This window comes from Scyliorhinus torazame, chromosome 2 (genome assembly GCF_047496885.1).
Source record: "Scyliorhinus torazame isolate Kashiwa2021f chromosome 2, sScyTor2.1, whole genome shotgun sequence".
Lineage (NCBI taxonomy): Eukaryota > Metazoa > Chordata > Chondrichthyes > Carcharhiniformes > Scyliorhinidae > Scyliorhinus > Scyliorhinus torazame.
In genome coordinates this window covers 115,329,096-115,347,317 of record NC_092708.1, presented here as the reverse complement: position 1 = coordinate 115,347,317, position 18,222 = coordinate 115,329,096, and the positions used below count along the sequence as shown (strand labels likewise).

Genomic DNA, 18,222 nt, shown 5'->3' with positions numbered 1-18,222 from the left:
GGTACTGTTCTCGAATGCCCTGTTCCATTCAAAATTTCAGTCAGGATCCTGGGTATAAAAATGTCATATCTACCGCCTCGACTAGGGCAAGTATCCCCGCTGCCAATGTACTTTTCACAACTCTCTGTATCACTTTGGTTTCCCATGCCAAAGGACAAATTTACCTTTATCCCCCATGAAAAAAATCATAAAATCCTCCTGCACTCAAAAAGATATCACTGAGGTTAGCATTAGACGCGCCACTATAAACAATCTGTTTCAGTTTTCTACTTTCACCTAACGATGGGAATTTCAAAACCCAATTCTCCAAGTTTAATTTTGACAGCTTGCTCAAACTATTTATTTAACTTTGGGATTGTACTTAGTTCGAAAACATCAAAACTGGCGTCCGGTCTTGTTTGTCTAGCTAACCAATTCAGCTGCCCAAATAAACTTGCAGACTGACACGCGAACCACGCCGCCCAATGTATTTGCAGCAGAAGCCTGACATCCAATCTTGTTCTAGAATTGTGTTCTAAGCCCTTTAATAATAGTATTTTCAAATTCGCTATTATCACCCACCTCACAAAACAAAAATCTACATGCATCAAAAAGATGCCTGAGAGTTTCCCTCCATGGTGCTAATCGTGTTAACCGTTGGCAGTTGTCCTTTGGAACAAATAACCTCATTTGGTTCATCAGTATTACTCTGTGCCTCGTCAGACACCCTGTCAATTCCGCAATCTGGTCCTCGTAATTCTGAAACATAATGGGGCGGCACGGTGGCATTGCTGCTTCACAGCACCAGGGACTTGGGTTCGAATCTGACCTTGGGTGACTGTAGAGTTTGATTCTCCCTATGTCTCTGTGGGTTTCCTCCAGGTTTTCCGGTTTCCTCCCACAGTCTAAAAATCTGCAGGTTAGGTGGTTGACCTTGCTAAAGTGTCCCATTGTGTCTAAAAAGGTTAGGTGGGGGTTACTGTGTTGCGGGGATAAGGTGGGGGCGTGGGTCTAGGTGGGGTGCACCTTCAGATGGTCCCCTTCTGCCCTGTAGTGATTCCATGATTCTATATGTCTATGAGAAGAACCTGCTTACTCAGCACTTTCAATAACCCCTTTTGAATCTGCTAATTTATAATCTGTGTCAGGTAATCTCAACGGGTATACCCAAACAGTCCCATTTAAATGCTGCAAAATTATTGTTTCACTATCTGTACCTGTAACCTTTCCCGGACCTTTCCACTTGTTAAATCCATCTCTTTTATAGTATACCATGTCTCCCTCTTTGAAAATAGTTTCCAATGGCTGTACACTGTGCCTCAAAGTTCTCCAAATTATTTGAGATTTCTGCTTTAAGGAATGTTGTCCTGAGCATGTGCAGTGCATCCAAATGCTCAGAAAAGATAGAGCTAATCATAGCCCCCTCCCAAGCTGGAGGATAATCATTCATGAATTTTGTGAATTTTCCCAAAAACCAACTGTAGCCTCCTACCATCAGTAATTTGAAAGCCAAAATTAATTTTCAATTTGGCCTATCTGCCAAAATTTTATGAGCATTTAATCTGTCACAGCATCATTTCTCTCAAATGGCTCTCTAAATTTTCTAAATTGGCTCTCTGCAGATATATTCATTTTTTAAAAATTTAAGTGCACAATTCATTTTTTCCAATTAAGAGGCAATTTAGTGTGGCCAATCCACCTAACCTGCTCATCTTTGGGTTGTGGAGGCGAAACCCATGCAAACACGGCGAGGATGTGCAAACTCCACACGGACAGTGACCCAGAGCAGGAATCGAACCTGGGACCTTGGCGCCATGAGGCAGCAGTGCTAATCACTGCACCACCGTACTTCTGCTGCTGTATTCATAACTATTATGTTCATGCTGTTACAAATTTCCCCAAATTAATCATTAGCAAATTCCCCCCATTATCATTGAGGAACTTTGCTGGCGGCCCCATTCCGGTCCCAATCCATTTTTCCATTATCTGTTCCACAATTATTTTCTTCTCTTTGCTACATATAATAGTTGACTGACTAAACCTAGTTCTAAAGTCTACAAACTGTAAAATAAATATGTTCTTTTATTTATCCCACACCTGAAGATCTGTAGCCACTGCTTCATTAAAATCTCATGTTAAGGACATACTCAATGTAGGTCGTGATGATGTTCTTCTAAATTTCTTACATATATCACATCTACCACATATCTGTTCTGTTAGTTTGGTGTATTTTTCATCTCTTAATAATAATAATCTTCATTAGTGTCACAAGTAGGCTTACATTAACACTGCAATGAAGTTACTGTGAAAATCCCCTCGTCGCCGCATTCCAGCGGTTCAGGTACACAGAGGGAGAATTCAGAATTCACCTAATAAGCACGTCTTTCAGGACTTGTAGGAGGAAACCAAAGCACCCAGAGGAAACCCACGCAAACACAGAGAGAATGTGCCGACTCCGCGCAGGCAGTGACCCAAGCCGGGAATCGATCCCAGGTCTCTGATGCTGTGAAGCAACAGTGCTAACCACTGTGTTACTGTGCCTCCTACTTGTATCCGCACCTCTGAGCAAAATTTTAACTCTTTAAAAAGACGGGTGTCCAAATTGCCCACAACTTTAACACAATCAACTTTTTGTCTTCTTCACTTCTGTTCTCCGATGTTAACAGTACTTCCTTAATTTCTTTGCAAGGGAAATTAAAATTTAACGGAATACAATAATACCCAGATTGTGTTAATTCGAAGTCCACAGAGTTTCCAAATACGATGGCCTTGTCATTTTGCATGCCAAGTTTCATATGTGCTTTCTTCATTGATGGTCATCTCAATAGGAAACCTATTACACTGGATACGACATTTATGCTCATAAAATGATTCCATCTGGCGATTTTACAAGGAATTACAAGAGTATTCTCATTCCCAAATCTGAAACTCGTGGAACTTCAAATTCCTTAACCTTGTTCCGATCTTTGTCACTTAAAGAGTCCAGATAGCATTTCAACGAGTCTATTCCACAAACTGTAGATGTGCATCCGCTGTCTCATACGGCACAAATGAAGGACTTTGCGACCAACACATTCGTCGCTGGACTGAAACTTCTCGATACTAAGGCAATGCCTTCTCTTTGGTCAATATCTCCTTCTTCTTCAGAGTCTTCTGTTTCGGATTTGATTTCAAACACCCTGTTATATCGCTTAGGAAAGTTTATTGCAAAATGGAATTTTGAATCACACCTTAAACACTGACCATACCCTGGGCATTTCTAGGGTTCATTTTTCTGTTGAAATTTCCCAATTCACTCCTCCTGCTAGAATTGTTAAAGCAGTTTCTGTCCCCATTTTTAGTTATAAATCTTCTTTCGTATTGACACCTGCAACCTGCTTCTAGAACACTTGCCATCTCATTAACATTGTGGTTTCCATAGTCTGTCTTATTGGCCCATTTGTGTCATGAATGCGGCCGGGAAGGAATGTTAGCACAGAAACGTTTTTAAAGCCTCCGACATTGTTCTAGCAGGATGTGCCTTTCTGCAAATTTAACTCTTATCAAAGCTAGAAGACTATCCATATTTGTAACTTTAGCACAGTCCAATAATTCAATCACCAGTACTGATTGAGGGATTTCTAGATGGAATTTTTGCAGCCCAGTATATCGTCTGCTGAATTCCATTCTCATCTATGGAAATATCCTCCGACTTTCTAAATCTGTCAAAATCTGATCAGGCCTCAGAAACACTTGTAAGTTGTGCTTTTGATAAATTTTATCCATGAAAGTTGAGAATGAATACAAACTTTCAACTGAGTCCAATTGATCTGAATCCAATTCCGAGAATACCTTGCAACTTATTTTGCTTTTGTACGGTAGCGAAAGTTCTAAGGCCATTCCTTGTTATTATTATGATTATTATTATTTGTTTACTGTTGGACAAGGACGTAACCTGTGTCCACATGGTAACTTAATTCTTCCATTGGTCATAGGGTTGCCACTCATCAAACAATGGTGGGTAACCGTACCCTGACATTCTACACTTGGGTTTAGACAATTCTTTTCTAAGTTTATCTAAATCACTATTCAGAATACAGTCTTTTGCCTGAAGAAATCTTAGTTTGTAATCTTTTTTACTTACTAGCAGGAACCATTCTCTGCAGTCATTGTTAAGCTCTAGTAGTATCTCTGTGATAAGAACCAGAAAGCAAGTCTTGACTTCAACTCTAATTTTATTGTGTTCTACAATCACTTCTCAGACTTCAACGCATTACCAACGGCAGTCACCGCTCCCAATGCGCCGCCAGCAGTGGAGAGTTGCTGGCTTCTGGTTAGTCTGCAGCTCTTGGTGGCAGGATTTCTCCCCACCTGGAGTCTTGTTGCTGATCAGCTAAGTGCCTGATGGTGCTTAGCTTGTGTCGGACCTCTTCGACAGAACTGATATGGGGCTCCCACTGTTGCTCCAACCGATGGGGAAAATTCCCTTCGCTGGAATTAACACCACATTCACCCCACGTTTCAGGGTGATGAGTATTTTAATGTTTTCTGTTTTTATTTCAACTGATCAGTAATTTTAGTGGTAAAAGCCCAAGTTCAATCGAATGACTGACATCACTCGCTAGCTAAACAGCAGCTCACCAACTCAAACTTACCTGCCCGCTCCCCCCCACCCCAAACCACCCTCCGCACTCCCCCAAAGCCATATCCCCATAACCAATCCGTCACGCACTCTCATAAACCACCAGCAAACCCCCACCTCCCAAACACCCGTCACAACCCCCTAAAACTCCACTCTTAAGCAGGTATCTATAGTGTTACAGCCATTTGCCATTGTTATGAACATCAGCTGATCTCTTCCGCTCCCACATAACCTGTGGAAGTTGGGAGCAGAGGTCATCAGGACTCACTCCCTTGGATCACCATTGTCAGAGTGACCCTGTGATTTTTACATCCATAATTTTTATCTTGGATGACTACTCCAGTGGGAAATGCACAGCAGGTCCGTCAGCATCTGTAAAAAGAACACAGGTTAATGTTTCAAGAGTAACTCTTCATTCAAACCAGTATTCTGGTGAAGACTTGCAAAGAAACTATTAGTTTGTTGGTTTTTTTTAATAAACATTTTATTGAGGTATTTTTGGTATAGTGACAACAACAAAATAAACAATAAACATGAAACCATAAACATAGTGCAAAAGCCATTTACCTCCCGTACAGGTCCCACCCTTATTGACCCCCTACTCTAATCTAAACTTCCGCCCCCAAACCCCCCCCCCCCGGTCTGCTGACGATTATTTTCCCGCAAACAAGTCGACGAACGGTTGCCACCTCCGGGTGAACCCTAACAGTGACCCTCTCAAGGCGAACTTGATTTTCTCCAAACCGAGAAAGCTAGCCAAGTCCGATAGCCAGGTCTCCGACTTCGGGGCTTTGAGTCCCTCCAAGCTAATAATATACGTCTCCGAGCTACCAGGGAAGCAAAGGCCAGAACGTCTGGCTCTTTCTCCTCCTGGATCCCCGGATCTTCCGACACCCCGAAAATCGCCACCTCTGGACTCAGCGCCACCCTTGTTTTTAACACCGTGGACATGACGTCCGCAAACTCCTGCCAAAATCCCCTAAGCCTTGGACATGTCCAAAACATGTGGACATGGTTCGCCAGTTCTCCCACACATTTTGCGCACCTGTCCTCCACCCCAAAGAATCTGCTCATCTGGGCCACTGTCATGTAAGCCCGGTGAACAACCTTAAATTGTATCCAGGCTGAGCCTGGCACATGTTGCGGACGTGTTGACTCTACTCAACGCATCTGCCCATAGACCATCCTCTATCTCACCTCCCAGCTCCTCCTCCCACTTGCGCTTCAGCTCCTTGGTCTGCGTCTCCTCCGACCCCACAAGCTCCTTGTAAATGTCTGAGACGCTCCCTTCTCCTACCCACCCTCTGGAAACTACCCTGTCCTGAATCCCCCTTAGCGGTAGGAGCGGGAAGGTTGACACCTGTTTACGAAGGAAGTCCCGCACCTGCAAGATACCTGAATTTGTTTCCCCTCGCCAACCAAAACTTTTCCTCCAAAGCCCTCATACTCGGAAAGCACCCCTCCATAAACATATTCCCCATCCTCTCAAACCCCACTCTCTGCCATAACCGAACCCCCCGTCCATACCCCCCGGGGCAAACCAGTGATTATCACAGATTGGGGCCCAGACTGATGCTCCCACTGCTCCCACATACCGCCTCCACTGGCCCTAAACTCTCAGGGCTGCCACCACCACTGGACTGGTGGTACCGTGCCGGCAGGAACGGCAGAGGCGCTGTTACCAACGCCACCAAACTGGTGCCCTTGCATGAAGCTGCTTCCATACGCACCCATGCCGACCCCTCCCCCACCACCCACTTCCTGAGCATGGCTATATTAGCCGCACAGTAATAGTTGCTAAAATTTGGCAGCGCCAGCCCGCCCTCTCCCCGACTCCGCTCAAGCATTACCTTCCTTACTCGCGGGGTCTTGCCCGCCCAAACGAAGCCAGTGATCACTCTGTTGTCCCGCTTAAAAAAGGACTGCGGAATAAAGATGGGGAGACACTGAAATACAAATAGGAATCTCGGGAGGGCCGACATCTTCACCGTTTGCACCCTCCCAGCCAGAGACAACGGAAGTGCGTCCCATCTCTGAAAATCGTCCTTCATTTGGTCCACCAGCCGGGCCAGATTCAATTTCTGCAGCCGGTCCCATTCCCACGCCACTTGGATGCCTCGGTACCTAAAGCTTCTCTTTACTAACCTAAACGGCAGCTCTCCCAGTCGCCTCTCCTGTCCCCTCGCCGGGACCACAAACATCTCACTCTTTCCCATATTAAACTTATACCCCGAAAACCTGCCAAATTCTCCTAGAGTCCTCATGATTTCTTCCATCCCCTCTGTTGGGTCCGAAACGGACAGAAGCAGGACATCCGCATAGAGCGAAATCCTGTGCTCCCCCCCACCCCCCGGACCAGTCCTCTCCAGCCCCTCGAGGCTCTCAGAGCAATTGCCAACGGCTCAATAGCCAGCTCAAACAACAGTGGGGAGAGGGGGCATCCCTGTCTCGACCCCGGTGCAGTCTAACATAGTCCGATGTTGTCCTATTCGTCCGTACACTTGCCACAGGAGCCTGATACAGTAACCTGACCCAGTCAATAAAGCCCCGCCCAAATCGACTCAGTATCTCCCACAGATAGTCCCATTCTACTCGATCAAAAGCCTTTTCTACATCCATTGCGATCACTACCTCCACCTCCCTACCTTCCAGGGGCATCATGATCACATTTAACAGCCTTCTTACATTGGCCACCAACCGCCTGACCTTAACAAACCCCGTCTGGTCCTCCCCAATAACGTCCAGAGCACAATCCTCGATCCTGGAGGACAAGATCCTAGAGGCCTTCAAGCCCTCCACTCTCGTCCAGCCCAATTGGGGACCCCAGCCCTTCTACCCGCTTCCCTTCCAGCAACTTGGCATCTACATTCAACAGGGAGATCGGCCTGTAGGACCCACACAGCTCCGGGTTCTTAGCCCGCTTAAGAATCAGCGAAATCATTGCCTGTGACATCGTCGGGGGCATCACCCCTCTTTCCCTTGCTTCATTGAACATCATCAACAACACCGGCCCCAATATCCCCGAGAACATTTTATAAAACCCCTCTGGGTACCCGTCCGGACCCGGGGCCTTACCCGCCTGCATGGCCTTCAAGCCCTCCACTATCTCGTCCAGCCCAATTGGGGCCCCCAGCCCTTCTTTCTTTTTTAAAAAAAAAAAATAATTTTTATTAAAGGTTTTCATAAAATATCAATAACAAAATGAGAAAGAAAAAAGAACCCAACAAGGTTAAGTACAAAACACAATCTAAAAAAGCAACCCCCCAAACCGCCCCCCCCCCCCGTACCTAAATAATAAATTAACATTAACACCCCGACTTAAGACAACAGGTGTATACACCCCCTCAGACCCTTCCAGTGTAAATAACATAAACAAAAATAAAGTAAACCCGCCCCCACCCCCCCGAGCTGCTGCTGCCATTGACCAATGTCTAGCGTTCTGCCAGAAAGTCTAAGAACAGTTGCCACCGCCGAAAGAACCCTTGTACAGACCCTCTCAAGGCGAATTTCACCCTCTCCAATTTAATGAACCCTGCCATATCGCTGATCCAGGATTCCACGCTTGGGGGCCTCGTATCTTTCCACTGAAGGAGAATCCTTCGCAGGGCTACCAGGGACGCAAAGGCCAGAATTCCGGCCTCTTTCGCCTCCTGCACTCCCGGCTCCTCTACCACCCCAAGCATTGCGAGCCCCCAGCCCGGTTTGACCCTGGATCCTACCACCCTCGACACCATCCTCGCTATGCCCTTCCAAAGTTCCTCCAGCACTGGGCATGCCCAGAACATATGGGTGTGATTTGCTGGGCTCCCTGAGCACCGAACACACCTGTCCTCACCCCCAAAGAACCTGCTCATCCTTGTCCCGGTCATGTGTGCCCTGTGCAGCACCTTAAACTGTATGAGACTGAGCCTCGCGCATGAAGAGGAAGAGTTCACCCTCCCTAGGGCATCTGCCCACGTCCCCTCTTCGATCTCCTCTCCCAACTCCTCCTCCCACTTACCTTTCAACTCCACCACCGAGGCCTCCTCCTCCTCCTGCATCACCTGGTAAGTTTCCGAGATCTTCCCCACTCCCACCCACCCCCCCCGTGAGCACCCTGTCCTGCACTGTGTGTGGCAGTAGCCGTGGGAATTCCACCACCTGCCGTCTGGCAAACGCCCTTACCTGTAAGTACCTGAAGGTGTTCCCCGGGGGGAGCCCGTACTTCTCCTCCAGCTCACCCAAGCTCGCGAACTTCCCGTCCACAAACAGGTCCCCCAACTTTCGTATGCCTGCCCTGTGCCACCCCGAAAACCCTCCACCTGTTCTTCCTGGGGCGAACCGGTGGTTCCCCCGTAATGGGGTCCACGCCGAGGCCCTAACTTCCCCCCTATGCCGCCTCCACTGCCCCCAAATTTTGAGGGCCGCCACCACCACCGGGCTCGTGGTATACGTCCTTGGAGGGAGTGGCAGCGGTGCCGTTGCCAACGCCCCCAGACTCGTACACACACAGGACGCCGTCTCCAGCCTCTTCCATGTAGCCCCCTCCCCCTCCATCACCCACTTGCGCACCATTGTCGCATTGGCGGCCCAGTAGTTCCCACAGAGGTTGGGCAGTGCCAGCCCCCCCCCCCCATCTCTACTCCGCTCCAGGAACACCCTTCTCATCCTCGGAGTCCCTCGCGCCCACACAAACCCCATTATACTCCTGTTAACCCGCCTGAAAAAAACCTTCGGGATAAACACGGGGAGGCACTGGAACAGGAACAAAAACCTTGGGAGCACCGTCATTTTGATTGACTGCACCCTACCCGCCAGGGACAGCGGCAACGCGTCCCACCTCTTGAACTCCTCCTCCATTTGCTCCACCAGCCTTGTAAAGTTAAGCCTATGCAGGGCCCCCCAGCTCCTGGCCACCTGGACCCCCAAATATCTGAAGCTCCTCTCCGCCCTTTTTAGTGGGAGCTCGCCAATCCCCCTCTCCTGGTCCCCTAGCTGAACTACGAACAGCTCCCTCTTCCCCATATTGAGCTTGTACCCCGAAAAGTCCCCGAATTCCCTAAGCATCCTCATTACCTCTGGCATTCCTCCCACCGGGTCCGCCACATACAGCAGCAGGTCGTCCACATAAAGCGACACCCTATGCTCCTCCCCGCACCAACCCCCTCCAGTTCCTCGACTCTCTCAGTGCCATAGCCAGGGGTTCAATCGCCAGTGCGAAGAGCAGGGGGGGACAGGGGACACCCCTGTCTCGTCCCTCGGTGCAACCGAAAGTACTCGGACCTCCTCCTATTTGTGGCCATACTCGCCATCGGGACCTCGTACAATAGCCTAACCCACCTGACAAACCCCTCCCCAAACCCGAACCTCTTCAGCACCCCCCACAGGTACCCCCACTCTACCCTATCGAAGGCTTTCTCAGCGTCCATCGCCACCACTATCTCCGCCTCCCCCTCCCTCGCCGGCATCATGATAACGTTCAAAGGCCTCCGCACATTCGCGTTCAACTGTCTCCCCTTCACAAACCCCGTCTGGTCTTCATGGATGATCTGCGGCACACAATCCTCAATCCTCGTGGCTAAGACCTTCGTCAGCACCTTGGCATCTATATTTAGCAAGGAAATCGGTCTGTAAGACCCACATTGCAGGGGATCCTTGTCCCGCTTCAGGATCAAGGAGATCAGTGCCCGGGACATTGTCGGGGGTAAAGCCTCCCCCTCCCTTGCCTCATTAAAGGTCCGAACTAACAGCGGGCCCAACAGGTTCATATATTTTATATAGAACTCGACCGGTCAACCGTCCGGCCCCGGTGCCTTCCCCGCCTGCGTGCTTCCTATCCCTTTGATCAGCTCCTCTAGCCCAATCGGGGCCCCCAGTCCCGCCACCAGTCCCTCTTCCACCTTTGGAAACCTCAATTGGTCCAGGAAACGGCCCATCCCTCCCTCCTCCCGTGGGGGCTCGGATCGGTACAATTCCTCGTAGAAGTCCCTGAAGACCCCATTGATGCCAACCCCAATCCGCACCACGCTCCCTCCCCTGTCCTTAACTCCCCCGATCTCCCTAGCTGCGTCCTGCTTCCGAAGCTGATGCGCCAGCATCCGGCTTGCCTTTTCCCCATACTCGTAGACCGCCCCCTGGGCCTTCCTCCACTGCACCTCCGCCTTCCTGGTGGTCACCAGGTCGAATTCGGCCTGGAGGCTGCGCCTCTTCCTCAACAATCCTTCCTCAGGTTCTTCCGCATACCTCCTGTCTACCCTCACCATCTCCCCCACCAGCCTCTCCCTCTCCCCCCGCTCCCTCCGCTCCTTGTGGGCCCTGATGGAGATCAGCTCTCCCCTCACCACTGCCTTCAGTGCCTCCCATACCATCCCCACTCGGACCTCCCCGTTGTCGTTGGTCTCCAAGTACCTCTCTATACTTCCTCGGACCTGCTCGCTCACCTCCTCGTCCGCCAACAGCCCCACCTCCAAGCGCCACAGCGGGCGCTGGTCCCTCTCCTCCCCCATCTCCAAGTCCACCCAATGCGGGGCGTGGTCCGAAATGGCTATTGCCGAATACTCGGTATCCTCTACTCTCGCTATCAGCGCCCTACTCAAAATGAAAAAGTCGATTCGCAAATAAGCCTTATGGACATGTGAGAAGAATGAAGCCCCCAGCCCTTCTACCCGCTCCCCTTCCACCTTTGGGAAATTCAGCCCCCCAAGAAGCGCCTCATCCCCTCCGGCCCTGTAGGAGGTTCCGACCTGTACAGCCTGCTGTAGAAATCCCTAAACACCTTATTTACCCCTACTGAATCGCCAACCTGTTTCCCATCTCCGTCCTTTACTTTCCCTATCTCTCTAGCTGCCTCACTCTTCCTAAGCTGCTGTGCAAGCATTCTGCTGGCCTTTTCTCCATGTTCATAGATTGCCCCCCTCGCCTTTCTCAGCTGCTCCACCGCCCTCCCTGTGGTCAGCAAGCTAAACTCCGCCTGTAACCTCCGCCGTTCCCTTAAAAGCCCTGCCTCTGGGGCCTCCGCATACCTCCTATTAATCTGTAGTAACTCCTTTACCAGTCGGTCTGTCTCCGCCCTGTCCACCTTCTCCCTATGGGTCCGGTTCAAGATAAGCTCCCCCCTGACCACCGCCTTCAGTGCTTCCCACACCACCGCTGCTGAAATTTCCCCCGTGTCATTGATCTGCAGGTAGCTCTGAATACATTTCCTCAGCTGCTCGCACATCCCTTCATCCACCAAAAATCCCACATCCAACCTCCAGTGCGGGCGCTGGTTACTGTCTTTACTAACCTGCAGGTCAACCCAGTGCGGAGCATGGTCTGAGATTGTAATCGCCGAGTACCCAGTGTCCACCACCCCAGCCAGCAAGGTCCTGCTCCAAATAAAGAAATCAATCCGGGAATACACTTTATGCACGTGCGAGTAGAAGGAGAACTCCTTCACCCTCGGCTGCTCAAATCTCCATGGATCCAACCCCCCCCCCCATCAGCTCCATGCACCCTCTTAGTTCCTTTGCCATTGCTGGCACCCTGCCCGTTTTTGAGCTTGACCGGTGCAAGCCAGGGTCCATAACTGTGTTGAAGTCCCCTCCCATGACCAACCTGTGCGAGTCCAGGTCCGGTATCTTCTCCAGCATCCTCTTTATAAACTCCACATCATCCCAATTTGGCACATATACATTCACTAATACCACCTGCACCCCCTCCAGTTTCCCACTGACCATAATGTATCGACCTCCCACATCCGGGACTATTCTACCCGCCTCAAACACCACCTGCTTATTGATCAGGATCGCGACCCCTCTAGTCTTTGAATCAAGTCCCGAGTGAAACACCTGACTGATCCAGCCTTTCCTCAGTCTAACCTGGTCGGTAACTCTTAAGGTGCGCCTCCTTCAACATTACCACGTCCGCCTTCAATCCCCTAAGATGCGCGAACACGCGTGCCCTTTTGACCGACCTATTTAACCCTCGAACATTCCAGGTGATCAGCCTAGTTGGGGGACTCATTGCCCACCCCCCCCTCCGCCGATCAGCCATCCCCTTTTTAGGCCCGTCTCCAGCCCGTGCTCCACACCTCCACCGGTCCATTCCCAGGCAGCCCCTGCCCCAACCTCCTCACTGTCCCTCAGCCCAAGTCTCCCCCCCCCCCCCCCCCCCCGAGTAACAACACCCTGTAGCCCAACCCCTTTACTAAACCAAACATATGCACACACCCCACTGCGCTTCTGAGAGCTAGCTCACCCAGCTGGCTTGGTGGCCCCCATCTCTGGCGCCAGATAGTCTCCCACCTATTGTTCCCTCCCCACACTACCCCCCCTGCTCATACAAACAAACTCCAACATCAAACAATCCCCACACAATTGCCCAACAGAATCTGCTTGGCCCACTGTAGAATGCGCTCCTTATCCGAGAACCTGTGGAATCTCACCAGCATTGCCCTCGGGTGGAGGGGGTCTCCCATTCACGGCTTCCGCTTGAGTGCTCTGTGAGCCCTATCCACCTCCAAGGGCCGGGAGAATGCCCCATCCCCCAGCAGCTTCACAAACATGTCTGCGATGTATGCCCAGCGTCCGTTATTTCGGACCTCTCCGGGAGCCCGACGATTCTTAGGTTCTGCCGGCGGGACCTATTCTCTAGGTCCTCCACTTTCTCCTGGAGCTTCTTCTGCTGGTCCCTCAGCATCCTCACCTCCAGCACCACCGCAGTCTGATGTTCCTCCTGCTCAGCCAGCGCCTTCTCCACCTTCTGGATCGCCCGTTCCTGGGCGTCCAATCTATGCTCCAGCCGCTCAATTGATTCTTTTATCGGGTCCAAGCAGTCCCGTTTCTGCATAGCAAAGCCTTCCTGAATGACCTGCAGCAGCTGCTCCATAGACTGCTGGGTCGACAAGCCAGAGGTCCGAGCCTCCGCCATGCTGTCTTCTGTTACAGCTACAGCCCAAGCCTTCTCTATCTTTTTGTTTCTGCCCTTACGAACACTTCTAGTCCTTCTCTCCACGCACCGAAGTGGGAATTCAGTAAACAATTGCCACTAACATCCGTTTTACAATTTAAGTCTGGTAGAAAAAAGGGGGAAAGGTCCAAAAGTCCGACCAGAGCGGGAGCCACCAAATATGCGACTTACTCCTTCATAGCCGCCGGAAGTCGTTTGTTGTTTTTTTTTAACGAGTGCTCTTGTCAATATTTTCCATTTCTGTTGCATATTTTATATGTGTTTTTTTTTCTTCTTGTTTGGATATTTTCCTGAATGATAAATCGTACATTACTGATCAAGTACTAGTCTTTTCAAAAGAAGTCAAGATTTGAAATTGAGCATAATTGTGCCCTAATTGATTCATTATGGGAGTAACTTTCTGAGCTCACATATCAAAAGAATTGTGTGCATTGCAAGCACGGGAAGCGTTGATCGCCGCACATTTCACCAACTAGGTGGTAGGGGCTCGCCGAGCACTGACCCCACTGTACGGCACCGCCTCACCACCCCGCACCCCCACCTCTGACAACACCCATGAGGCACACCACCCACCACCCTTAGCTCCCACATGACCTCATGCACCACACACCTCTAGTACACATCCACCTGTGGCACAATGGGCTCCGCTCACACGGTTGCTTGTGGAAGCGGGTGTGCTCGATGCCAGGGAGGATGATGACAACCCACTCTGCAATGAGCTGGGAGCTCAAAATCGTTAGACAATGTCTGACTCATGGCCACATTTACACCCCCCACCTGGGTGGTCCCTGTCTGCGTGTTCGACACTCCATCACATGGCCCTGGCCCTGTGGAATCACAAGTGGGGGGCATGTACGTTGCGGGGGGGGGGGGGGGGGGGTGCGCACTCCACCCACCGGGGCTCAAGTTCGCTAACTCCTTGACCCACAGTGGCACTCAGTCCCCTACCCGACCCCGCAGGCATCGGACATAGCACAGAGGCAGCTTGCATTGGTGTAACAGTGAGTTTAATTAGAAAGGTTATATATACATGCACCAGACCCTATAACTAAACTGTGCCCTGCACCCATGCCAACTTACTAGGTATCTAACTTCCTGGCCATATGGGCCCTATCACTACATCTCTGTGCTTCCCAGACGGTACAGCAGGAGTGAAGGCAGACTGCTGGGACTCCTGCCCTGTGACTTGGCTCCCCGTTGGCGCTTGCTTCTTGTGACGGCCCAGCCTGGATAGGCCAGGCTGCTCCTCGGGAGTCCTGGATGTCGTGGTACCAGCCTGCTCTGGCCGCTGCACACCAGATGCACCACGGATGGAACGGGGGGAGTCCTAGGTGCTGCGGTGTTCCGGGACCTCCCCTGCACAGGCCCCAGCCCCTCCTCCTCCCTCGGGATGCCCAGTGGCCTCCCGGCCTCTCTATGGAATGGTGGTGCGAGTGGAGACAAGCCCCGAGGCACCACCGACACCTGGCGCTGCCAGTCCTGGAGGCCTGCTGTGGTATCGACCAGGGTCCTTCCGTTCAGCAGCGATGGAGCTCAGGGAGTGGGCCATCCCTGTCTGGGACTGCGCCACCTCCCACTGGGCTTGTGCGACGCCATCCAGCATCTGGGCAAGGCTGCCGATGCTCTCAGCGATGGCCTGCTGAGACTGGACCATGGCCTGCTGAGACTCAGCCAGACTGCGCAGCGCCGCGGCAATGTCCAGCTGGCTCTGGCACATAGCTGCCGTGAGAGGCATGCACATGAAGCCTCACGCCTTGCATAACCTGACCCATCGCCGACACCGTTGCCCCCATTGCCTCCACTGCAGCCATGACCGGCTCCTGGACGCGGATGGACTCCTCCTCCTGCGTCTTCTGCTGCTGGAAGCCGTCCGTCATCCTGTTGTCTAGTCCCTGGATGTCTAACTGCATCGGGAGTATGGGTGGGTCTGGTAAGTCCAGGAACGGTCAGGGCAGCAGCTGGTTGCTGGGGCTGGGCCATCCTCTGACCGCCGGGCCCTTCGGCTGCTCCTACCTCCACTTGCTGTACCGGTACGGCTGTGTAGTGGGCACCAGTCAGTGTCCCAGATGCCTCATCACTAAAGTGCCCAACCGAGGTGATCGTGTCTGCGATGGTGGAGGGTGTGGGTGACAGCAGTGCCGAGAAGTCAAGGTCGTCATCAGAGCCAAAGTCCGGGGTCTCCTGCATCGACCCCTGGCCCGATGGGCCCGGAGTCGCCCCCATCTGCGTGTCACTGTCCGGTCTGTCAGTCCTCTGGGTTGTCGTCCTCTGTGTGCCAGTCCTCTGTGAGTCAGTGTCCTCGGTGTCGTCCTGGGTGTCCGTGTCCTGGCTTTCGGTGGCCTGGGTGTCCATCCTCTGTGTCTCTGTCTCCTGGGTCTCTGTATCAGTGGAAGGGCTTCCATGGCGTCTGGTTTCCCTGCCGTTGCCTGCGTCCCTGGGGGCCACTGGGCCTGGCATTGGCCATGGGCGTGGAACGCCAGACGGGCCGGGACCACCGGCGGCTGGACCTGTAAGACACAAGACGGCACGTATCATTAGATATGCGGCCGACGGGGAGCGGGGTGCAGTGGTCATGGGGTGACGGGGGTGCGTGGGCCATGGGGTGAGGGTGGGGGGGTGTCAGGCAGGGGGGTCTCCCTTGCTGGTTCGCCTCCGACCTGACAGCCGGCAATATCCCGGTCCTCGGCTCCGCCTACGAGGTCCAATGCCCTCTGCTCATGGACGATGAGCGGGTGCATGGCGCTGACGGCATTGCCCACCTCCCTCCACAAATGCCGGTCGGTGCTGCGCGGGTGGTGGTTCCACGTCTGGGGCACAGGACCGCTCTCCTCTCCTCCACTGCGTCCAGCAGCATATCGAGGCCATGGTCCCTGAATCTCGGGGCGGCACGGCGGGCAGCGGCCCTCTATGGGTCTCGGGACTCTGCGCCACTTGCGCACCTTTAGCGACGTGGGCCAGTGCGATTGACGCGTGGCGCCGGTCTGGGGCTGCTCCCAACCCGCTTCTCGCCGCACACGTGCTGGCCCCTTTTGCGTGCCAGAATCGCTACTGACAGCGGCCCGTACACGCCGTCAGAAAACTCTCCGGGTTTTACGACGTCGTCAATACTTAGCCGCTGGATCGGAGAATCCCGCCCCTTGATTTAGGCAATATTATGATCAGTCAAATGTCCCCTGAGCTCTAAGGACAGTACTGCAGAAGGATGGACTCAGAATATCCTTGATGAAGACCTCCAAGCCCTCCTGGGAATCAGAGACACAGAATCCTAGTACTTCAGTATGCTGAATTGACCAGAAATGTATGTGGTGCTACCTGGAGGGTAATTGCACTGGCACTCATTGCCACCTTCGTCACTTCCAGCATTACAAAATTGTGGCAATAACATTTTAATGACTTGACCATGCAGGTTTATGTATGATAATAAGGAAGAAGACCTGCCTAGACTGCACCCACATCTGATTCAATTGGCCCAATTATCTCCATCCCAAGTCTCTCCAGCATTTTGCCTTGCTTCCATTCTGTCAGGCACAACTTTGAGATTTTCACCTTGGGAGAATTAGGTACTGCTAATCAGGTGACTACTTGCTGAAGATTGGGATATATAAAAATAGAAAGTGTGGTGTGCTGAAACTTATAAATGGTAGGATGGCTGGGTAAGTTCAAATGTGGAAAGCTGCAATTAGAACTTTAGGATTTTCAAGTTAACAAGGTAAATCGCTCAGATGAATAAAAAGTGGGGATGATGTTACCCGAGTGGAAGTAAGGAAATGGTAACTCATAGCTTCAGAGCTGTGGAAATCAGAACTCAGGGGTAATCTCCGACAAAGAAGGATATTTGAGGAATATTTGATTGTGCAAGCTCTTACAGCAATCTCCCAGGATGTGTGGGAACTGATAAGTGTAACTGTAAAGTGTGAAACCTTGTTTTACATTAGCATTTCAGAAGCTTTGTTTTGCTTGCAGAAGCAAATGTGACAACTGATTCAAACCCTGCAGCAGGACCTGGATAAATGGCAGCCAAGGATCAATTCATGGAAGCACAAAATTGCAGCTCTGGAGTCAGTATGGGACTGACTGGAACATAGCATGGATTGCAATTTTCAGACTGTGGCCAGTGTTGAGTCACAGAGCTTCCAGCATCTCCTAGTTGCTATTAGATCAGGGGTCATAGTGATCAGTGGGACCAAAAACCCAGGGTCCAATGGAATGTTCACAAGGATGATCCCTGGAATGAAGAGCTTGTCGTATGAGGAACGGTTGAGGATTTTAGGTCTGTACGCGTTGGAATTTAGAAGGATGGGGGGGATCTTATTGAAACTTACAGGATACAGCGAGGCTTGGATAGAGTGGATGTGGAGAGGATATTTCCACTTGTAGGAAAAGCTAGAACCAGAGGACACCATCTCAGACTAAAGGGACGATCCTTTAAATCAGAGGTGAGGAGGAATTTCTTCAGCCAGAGGGTGGTGAATCTGTGGAACTCTTTGCCACAGAAGGCTGTGGAGGCCAAATCATTTGAGTGTCTTTAAGACAGAGATAGATAGGGGGCGGGATTCTACGGGAATCGGCGGGGTGGGCAGAAAAGGTGCAGTGGAGTGGCGGGAACCATTGCTGACGTCATCCCCGTGCAAGCGCGGGGGGGTTCCACCTTCACGCCGGCCATCGCGGAGGCTTACATGGCCAGCGCATAGGAA

At 51.4% G+C, this 18,222-nt stretch overlaps 1 protein-coding gene across 9 annotated transcripts in view; it reads left to right on the top strand.

Moving 5' to 3' along the window:
• myo3b (myosin IIIB) overlaps nucleotides 1-18,222 on the top strand; it is a 1,137,435-nt gene that overhangs the window by 581,348 nt on the left and 537,865 nt on the right. The window lies entirely within an intron of this gene.